The following is a 9,819-nucleotide window of genomic DNA, read 5'->3' as shown; positions in this document are numbered from 1 at the left end:
GTATATGCTGATCCCTCTACTATGGGAACAGCTCTGAGACTGGATGAGACATGATAAATTGTGTTGGCTACAGAGTCCTCATGACTTGTTATTACATGCCATCCTTTCATATGGCATGGATAGAGGTTTGGTTATACACTCCAAACAAACATAAAGTTAACAGATGCCTTTTACCTGCTCAAACATAGAACAAAAAATGATCTTTAGGGCTGGAGAGATGGCTCAGAGGTTAAGAGCACCAACTGCTCTTCCAGAGGTCCTGAGTTCAATTCCCAGCAACCACATGGTGGCTTACAACCATCTGTAATGAGATCTGGCGCCCTCTTCTGTATACATAATAAATAAATAAATCTTTTTAAAAAATGATCTTTAACTGTCTTGTGCACACCACACATTCCATACTTGTGTTAATGCAGATATATACACTACCTTTAAAAGTTTATGTGTGTTCAGAACAAAAGAACCAGACACCAATAAAGACAAGTAGCCCAGGTTGATCTTGCCTCTCAGAGTGCCTCTGTTGCAGTTTCCTCAAAATTCTGCATTCAGAACAACTTCAAAGTTGCTAGCTGAGATGATCCAACCTCACAGACTATCCAGCCAGGACTTCAGATAAGCTCTACAATTTCCCATCACACAGAGACTAAACACAAAATATATACAGCTAGCTCTCCCAGGACTTGACCATTATTCCAATTTTCTTAGGGTCCCTCAAAGATGCCATCACTCCCAGACAACAGGAAGCAGTTTAAAGTACATGACACCCACATTCCCAAGATATGGGATGGGTGGTGTTTGGTCATTCAATAGATTATAGATTTTTATCATCATTTAGGGGGTTGGTTACAAGTTGTTATTGACCATGGTCAGGAAAAAGGCTGAACAGAGGAGATTACATTCAGGAATCTCTTTCTGAAAGGAAAAAGGGGAATATAGTATAAAAATTATGGGATAAAGGGGTGGATTGTTGAGTCTACTTTTGAACTAAAAAATAACTACTAGTCTCAAATAATTTACATTAGTACGGATTTTTATATATTGATACAAATTTAAGGTTATTTTTGTTGTACTGTATATATGTTTCTATTCTTGTTCAAGGTGTTGTACTTATGCAGCTCATTTAACAATATAATGTAAATTTCTAGTTTTTGAAAGCTATTTAGGATAATAAAGAAATGCAGGTTAGTAATTAATCATCTGTAACAATCAAACTTATAGCCACGTTAGGTATGTTTTCAAGGTCATACAGAGATATATTTTAGATAAATCCTCTTCAAACACTTCAGAGACCTACAGAAATGCATTTAAGATGTTTTAATAACATAAGGCTTTTCATGACAGTGCTCTTGGCAGCATCAATCTACTTCAAAAGAGGGTGATGGGCATCGAAGAACCTCCATATAGAGTTTTCTTTTATTGTGGCAAAGTTAGCCATTTGGGCAAAGATCTGCCCTTGCCTCAACTGCTGATAGAATGCTGTCCAAACTGGACAAACAGGACACAAAGGAAGTCAACTGACAAACTTTGCCAAGACAAGATAGAACAGTCCTTCAAAATTCCTGCTTCACAGAAAAGTCTGTCAGATATTTTAGACCTGTAGGCTGAAGATGGATGCCCCAACATTGCAAAGGAACTTTAGAATGACTGTCCAGGCAGCCAGCTGTTTCTGTCATTACTATAGTTTTGGAAGTTGCTTGCTCTGTACTTCCTATTTAATCAGGTAATATTATATCCTTCTTGGATCTCTGATGGGGTTGAAGTTTAGATAGTAATAGTTACAGTTTTCTGTAGTTTTGATAGAAAGTAAATCAGGGGGCTGGAGAAATGGCTCAGTGGTTAAGAGCACTGGCTGTTCTTACAGAGGTCCTGAGTTCAATGCCCAGCAACCACATGGTGGCTAACAATCATCTATAATGAGGTCTGGTGTCCTCTTCTAGTGTGCAGACATATATGCAGATGGAACACTGTATACATAATAAATAAATAAATCTTTTTTAAAAATCTAAAAAAAAAAGAAAGAAAGTAAATCAGATACAAAACTTTGGACTCACTAAGATAGAATAGGTAATGGAGTATTTTCTCTGAATTTGCCAAATACTAATGGACTAGACATTGTGAATGTATTTCTTACTTGATAATTTGTTCTTATTGTATGTAGTTTTACTGTGTTAGAGTTAAAACCTTCTGTTTTTATTTAGACAAAAATGGGGAAATGTTATGGTATATTTGTACACTGTGAAGATGTATTGCTGTGATTGGTGTAATAAAAAGCTGAATGGCCAATAGCTAAGCAGGAGAGATAGGTGGGACTTCCGGGCAGAGAGAGAACCTGGGGAGAAGAAGACAGAGTCCCCAGCCGGATGTTGAGGAAGCAGGATGGGCTGTACAGGTAAAAGTAACCAAACCACATATAAGAACATAGATGAAAAGATACGGTTAATTTAAGTTATAAGAACTAGTTATATAGAGCCTAAGCTAAGGCCGAACTTTCATAATAGTAAGTCTCCCTGTCATTTTTTGTGAGCTGGTTGCTCAAAGGAAAATCTGTCTACGGATTTCAGTTACCTTTTCACTGCAGTTACAGTTGTCTTCAGTGAAAGCCTCATGCAGGGAAAGTCCCTGCCTCCATCTTTTCTCCCCAGGAGCCACCCTCAGCAACAGCACCAGAAATGAGCAGAGGCACCATTTTCTTCTTCCAAAGTGGCCCCTCCAACAGTTTCATGCGCAGTGATGTCCAGTTCCTCCTTGCCCACCGCTCCCTCCTCCACTCCACCTCTCTCCTGGCAGGACTGCCCTGCAGAGACAAGCTCTGGGCTCAGCCCAGTGTGCCCTCAATTCCATTCCCTTCAGATTGTGTTGGATTTGATAAGCAATGTACTTTTGCCTGAAAACAATGTCAAAACATCATATATTAGCAGCAAATTCATCCTGTGTGTTTCTTGGTTGAGAAAAGACACATAATGTGTCAAACAATTTTTTCAACCTGTTTCCTAAGTCCAAAACCATTCTTTTCTTTCTTTTTAAATGTTTCTATTTGGCAGTCTTGGTGATAAAGGCCTTTAATCGCAGCACTCTGGAGGCAGAGGCAGGTGGATCTCTATGAACCTGAGGTCAGCCTGAGGTCAGCCTGGGCTACATAGTGAAACTCGGTTTCAAAAAAAGAAAAATAGCCGGGAGGTGGTGGCCCACGCCTTTAATCCCAGCACTCGGGAGGCAGAGGCAGGCGGATCTTTGTGAGTTCGAGGCCAGCCTGGGCTACCAAGTGAGTTCCAGCAAAGGCGCAAAGCTACACAGAGAAACCCTATCTCGAAAAACCAAAAAAAAAAAAAAAAAAGAAAAAGAAAAATTATGCTTGGTTTTCTCCTTCTCCCCCTCCTCTCCCCTCCCCCTCCTTCTCCCCCCCACCCCTCCACCCATCACCCCATTCCCACCTTTGGCTTGTCCTGTGTGGAAGAGGCCAGTGCTGGCAGCTGCTTGGACACCATACGCCCTCTGGTGGACTTCAGTGGTAATGACCACAATTGGCTACACAGGATTTCTGTTCCTGGCTCCCCAAGGCTGAGGTGTTCCTCCAGTCTGTACTCCTAACCCGACTTCAGGGAACCCGGCTGTTGGGAGGAGGCTCTGAACTCCTGACTCTCATATTCACCTGGGTTGAACGCTCACGTGTTCTGCTGAGCCTTCATGTACTTCAGACGGTCCTTGTCCACTTCCTGCTTGGTAAGGACAAAGAAGGATACCACAGGGGAAGCAGATGGCCCAGGCTAGTCCCACAGCCTTCACGGGGTTCGTGACCCTCTTTCTGGGATGTACTCCATCTCAATGGAGAGGGGGCTCAGGCTCCTGCTTGCACTGGGGTGAGCGGCTCTTCTGTGCTCTGGTTCTGTTCTGGGAAGCTTTGTCAGCCACGGCTCCTAAGAAGATCCCCTGAGGGAGGATGCGGGCAATTTTCGATCCCTTGGCCCATCAGTGCCGTAGCAGCTACCACCACTGCGGAGTTTGATTTGCTCATTTGTATGTTGCCTGTATGGATGTGTTGCCTACATGTATGTCTGTGCACCATGTGCACACAGTGCTAGGGAAGGCCCAAAGAGGGTATCATATCCCCAGTTATGAATTCTTATGAGCTGACTTGTGGATCTGAACCTGGGTCCTCTGCAAGAGTAACAAGTGCTGTTAACCACTGAGCTATTTCTCCCCCTCCCCTCAAAAATACATTCTACCATCAGGCCTGCGGGGCCCTGATTCCTAGCTGGCCTTGGTGTTCTGGTTTGCTTTCTACTACTTCAATAAACACCAGGACCAAAAGCAAACTGGGGAAGGAAAGTTATTTGCACTTCCAGGTCACAGTCCATCGTGGAGGAACTCAGGCAGGAACCTGGAGGCAGGAGCTGGAGCAGAGGAGATGGAGGGTGCTGACCAGCTTGTTCTCCATGGCTTGCTCACTTGGGTTTTAATGCAATGCATATTTTTTATATAATGCACAACTGTCCCACCTGCAGGGCTACAACGGGTTCTCGACCACCCTAAGGACGGAATGATAGGGACAGGAGATACAAGGAAATACACCAAGTCTAGATTCTGATCAAGGTGCAACTTTATTTTTCTCCAAGAGGGTTTATATAGTTCCTGCAGGGTAGGGGGAGCAAGAAGCTGTCATCTGCATAAGGTGGGGCAAGCTAAGGATGTTTGCATAGGATGTTTACAGGGTGAAAGGGTCAAGGGCTCTGCCTCAATGTCCTGTTGCTAGGCAACCTGACTGTAAGATGATAGTTCCCTGTCTTATCAGGGTCTGTATTTTTCCACTAACTAGAGATTCTGTCCTTGTCCCTGACACACAACCTTCCACACCAATCATTAATCAACAAAATGTCCTTGCAGAGCTGCTTAGAAGCCAATCTGATGGAGGCATTGTCTTGTTTGAAGTTCACTCTTCACCGATGACCCTAGCATGTGTCAAATTGGCAAAAACAAACAACTAACCAGCACAGTAGGCTAGATCGTGAGCTCTACCAGCCTCCCCCTCAAAACAAACAAACAAATAAATCCATTCTAAGCCGGGCATAGGCACCTGCTGCAATCCCAGCTACTGAGGAAGCTGAGCTGAGGTCCAAGGCCCCCTTGAGCCCAAGAATTTCAGACCAGTCTGAGCAACAGAGTGATACCAAGTATCAAATAAATAGGACAGGGCTTAGGGGAGGGGGCTCAGCTGATACAGGGCTTGTCTTGCAAACTCAAGGACCTGAGTTAGATACCCAGAGTCTACACATGTGCAATCTCAATGGTGGGGAGGCAGAGAGGAGATCTTTGTGCCTCCCTAGCCAGCCAGCCAAGCATACTTGGTGAACTCCAGACCAGTCCAGGCCTATCTCAGAAATTAAGGTAGCGGTGTTCCCGAGGAAGAACAAAGTTGTCCTCTGGTTCCACACACACATTCACGCCTTCACAAACATACATACACATGTGCACACGCACACATGTATACACACACACACACACACACACACAGATGTTGTGGAATATTATTTTAATTAGGCAAAGATGTGTTACATTTGTTTATGCTGCAGAATATTACTTTAACTGTAAAGCTGTGTTACATTTGTTTCTGCTGCATTTGTTTAATTATGTAAAGATGTGTTGCTGTTTCACTCTGCCTGCCTAAGGCACCTGATTGGTCTAATAAAAAGCTGAGGCCGGGCAGTGGTGGCGCACGCCTTTAATCCCAGCACTCAGGAGGCAGAGGCAGGCGGATCTCTGTGAGTTCAAGGCCAGCCTGGTCTACAAAGTGAGTTCCAGGAAAGGCGCAAAGCTACACAGAGAAACCCTGTCTCGGAAAACCAAAAAAAGAAAAAAGCTGAACAGCCAGTAGCTAGGCAGAGGAGGGACAGGCAGGGCTGGTGGGCAAAGAGAATAAGTAGAGAGAGAAGAAAAGAAGAGAAAGAAGGAGAGGGGAATGAGAGAGAAAGAGAGGGACACACCCAGGGCCAGAAACCAGGCAGCCACGAGAAGCATTGGAAGGAAGAAAGGGAGGAAGGAAGGAAAAAGAGAGAAAGAGAAAGAGAGAGAGAGAGAAGGAGAAAGAGAAAGAGAGAGAGAGAGAGAGAGAGAGAGAGAGAAGGAGAAAGAGAAAGAGAGAGAGAGAAAGAGAGAGAGAGAAAGAAAGAAAGAAAGAAAGAAAAAAGAAAGAAAGAAAAAGAAAGAAAGAAAGAAAGAAGAAAGAAAGAAAGGTAGATTTAAAAGCCCCGAGGCAAAAAAGGTAGCTAAAGAGAAATAGGTTAATTTAAAAGAGCTATCCAAGAGCACTGGCTGCTCTTCCAAAGGTCCTGAGTTCAATTCCCAGCAACTACATGGTGGCTCACAACCATCTGTAATGAGATCTGGTGCCCTCTTCTGGCCTGCAGACATACATGCAGGCAAACACTGTATACATAATAAATAAATAAATAAATCTTTTTTTTTTTTTTTTTTTTTGGTTTTTCGAGACAGGGTTTCTCTGTGTAGCTTTGCACCTTTGCTGGAACTCACTTGGTAGCCCAAGCTGGCCTCGAACTCACAGAGATCCGCCTGGCTCTGCCTCCCGAAAATAAATAAATCTTTAAAAAAAAAAAAAAAAAAAAAGAGCTATCCAGAGGCTGGGCGGTGGTGGTGCATGCCTTCCATCCTAGCACTCAGGAGGCAGAGGCAGGCGGATCTCTGTGAGTTCAAGGCTAACGTGGTCTACAGAGCAAGTTCTAGGACAGCCAAGGCTACACAAGAAACCCTGTCTTGAAAACTTATAATAATAATAATAATAATAATAATAATAATAATAATAATAATGGTTATTCTAAAGCTGGAAAGATGGCTCAGTGGATAAAGCATTTGTCGTGCATGTGTGGACTGGAGTTTGGATTGACATAAAAGCTGGTGTGTTAGTCAGGGTTCTCTGATGGAAACAAAAGCTTTAGGATGACTATGTATATTAGAAGGGGGTTTATTAGCGTGGCTTACAGGCTGTGGTCCTCGGAGTCAACAGTGGCTGACTCCTAATGGAAAAACCAAGAACGTGGTACTTTTTCAGTCCATGAGACAGGATGTCTCAGCAGTCCCAGTCCGGTGCTGGAGTTCTGGGATTAAATGGATGTGCTGCCACTGCCCAGCAAGATTTTTTTTAATGATTTATTTGCTTTTATGTGCATTGGTGTTTTGCCTGCATGTATGTCTGTGTGAGGTGTCAGATCTTGGAGTTACAGATAGTTGTGAGCTGCCATGTGGGTGTTGGGTATTGAACCCGATCCTTTGGAAGAGCAGACAGTGCTCTTAACCTCTGAGCTATCTCTCTAGCCCCAAGACTATTTTTAAAACAGGTTTTTCTGTGTAGCCCTGGCTCACCTGGAACTAACTACGTAGAACAGATTGATCTCAAATTCACAGAGATCTGTGTGCGTCTGCTCCTAAATGCTGGGATTAAAGGAGTACACCATTAATCATGGGCCATATATGGGATCTTGGTGGAGTTCAAAGTTACTCTCTTATCACTGAGTGATTCCCAAGGGACAGTGACAGCACTACAACCCCAAATGTGAAAGTCTAGCCCGTAGACACAGGAAGACAGGCCCTTTACGGTAAACAGTCTTGAGAGTCTCAGGCATGGCTGTGGGAAGCAATGAGGCCCTATCCAGGTCACAACTGCAGTGGTTTGGTGAGAAGGCCCCCACAGGCTCATATGATTGAATGCTTGATCTCTAGTCGGTGAACTGTTTGGGAAAGATTAGAAGGATGTGTCCTTATTGGAGAAGGTGTGTCATTGGGGCTGGGCCTTGAGGTGTCAAAATCTCATGCCAGGTACCATGTGTTTCTCTCTGCCTGCTGCCTTTGGAACAAGCTGTAGCTCTCAACTTCTTTGCCAACACCACGCCTGCCTCCTGCCACACTCCCCACTACTATGATAGTGGGTTAACCCTTTGTAAGTGAGCTCCCAATCAAATCTTTTCTTCTATAAGTTGCCTTGGTCACGGTGTCCCTTCACAGCAATAGCGCAGTGACCAAGACAAATACATTCAGGCTTGAGTTATTGATATTTTAACAAAGTTTTTTGGGTTTTGTTTTGTTTGCTTTTTTGGTTTTTTGAGACAGGGTTTCCCTGTGTATCCTTGGCTGTCTTGGAACTCTCTCTATAGTATAGGCTGGCTTCAAATTCAGAGATTCACCTGCCTCTGCCTCCTTGTGCTGGAATTAAAGGGAAGCATCACCATAAAGTATCTTGTATGAAAAGGATATTAACTCTGCCAGCAGCCTTACAGCAAATAAATTTTTTTCTTGTTGAGACAGGGTCTCACTATGTAGCTCAGGTTGGCCTTGAACTCAGAGATCTGCCTGTGTCACCTTCCAAATGCTGGGATTAAAGGCATGAGCCACCAAATGTTTTATTTGTAGTCAAATTGACAGTAACAGCTGAATGAATTAAAAAAAAATATGGACTAGGGGTTGTAGAAATGACTCAGCAGTTAAGAACTTTTCCTGAGGACCTGGGTGATTTCCAGCACCCACAAGAGAGGTTACAACAAGCTATAACTCATTGGTTCCAGGGAGCCAATGTCCTCTTCTAGCCTCCTTTGGAGCCAGGCACGAATGTGATACACAAACATTCATACACATAAAAGTAATTTTTAAAATGTGGGATATCTATTACTAGAACACTATTTGTCTTAGTCACTGTTCTACCGCTTTGAAGAACACCATGATGGAGGCAGCTTATAAAAGAAAGCATTTAATTGGGGGTTTGCTTACAGTGTCAGAGGGCGAGTCCATGATCATCATGGTGGGAAGCATGGCGGCACACAGGCAGGCATAGTGCTGGAGCAGTGGCTGAGAGCTCACATCTTGTCTATAAGCTAGAGGCAAAGAAAGAACAAGATCACTTGGCATGAGCTTTGGAAACCTCCAAGCCCACCCCCAGTGATATTCCTCCTCCAACAAGGCCACACCTCTTAATCCTTCTCAAATAGTTCCATTAACTTAGGGCCCAACATTCAAATATAATAGCCTATGGGAGCCATTCTCATTCAGACCACATTACTAAGGAAGAAAAAGATAAGCTGCAGCTAGGCATGGCACACACCTTTAATTCCAGCACAGAAGAGGCTGAGGCAGGCAGGTCTCTGTGAGTTTGAGGCCAGCCTGGTCCAATAATGAGATCCTGTGTTTAAAAAGTAGGAAGAGCCGGGCGGTGGTGGTGCACGCCTTTAATCCCAGCACTCGGGAGGCAGAGCCAGGTGGATCTCTGTGAGTTTGAGGCCAACCTGGGCTACCAAGTGAGTCCCAGGAAAGGCGCAAAGCTACACAGAGAAACCCTGTCTCAAAAAACAAAAAAAAACAAAACAAAAAAAAAATAAATAAAAAAAATAAATAAAAAGTAGGAAGAGCCGGGCGGTGGTGGCGCACGCCTTTAATCCCAGCACTCAGGAGGCAGAGCCAGGCGGATCTCCGTGAGTTCCAGGCCAGCCTGGGCTACCAAGTGAGTTCCAGGAAAGGTGCAAAGCTACACAGGGAAACCCTGTCTCGAAAAACCAAAAAGTAGGAAGAGGTTGGGGCTGGAGAGCATTGGTTGCTCTTCCAGAGGATCTGGGTTTGATTCTCAGCATCCACATGGCGGCTCACAACTGTCTAATTTCAGTTCTAGGGGATCCAAGCCCCTCTTCTGACATCCACAGGTACTGCACGTGTTGCATATACATAAATACAGGCAAGACACTCATACATGTAAAATAAAAATAAACCTTTGTTAAAATTTGTCTGAGACAAGGTTTTACTATGTAAACTCTAGCTGTTCTAGAACTC

At 43.9% G+C, this 9,819-nt stretch overlaps 1 pseudogene; it reads right to left on the bottom strand.

The window, feature by feature from the left end:
• Positions 1-3,525: 3,525 nt before the first annotated feature.
• LOC131902882 (probable hydrolase PNKD) lies at positions 3,526-4,012 on the bottom strand (annotated as a pseudogene).
• Between the last annotated feature and the right edge of the window lie 5,807 nt (positions 4,013-9,819).

The sequence above is a fragment of the Peromyscus eremicus genome, chromosome 1 (assembly GCF_949786415.1).
Source record: "Peromyscus eremicus chromosome 1, PerEre_H2_v1, whole genome shotgun sequence".
Lineage (NCBI taxonomy): Eukaryota > Metazoa > Chordata > Mammalia > Rodentia > Cricetidae > Peromyscus > Peromyscus eremicus.
Note: the sequence above shows the minus strand (reverse complement) of the source record. Positions and strands in the feature narration are given on the sequence as shown.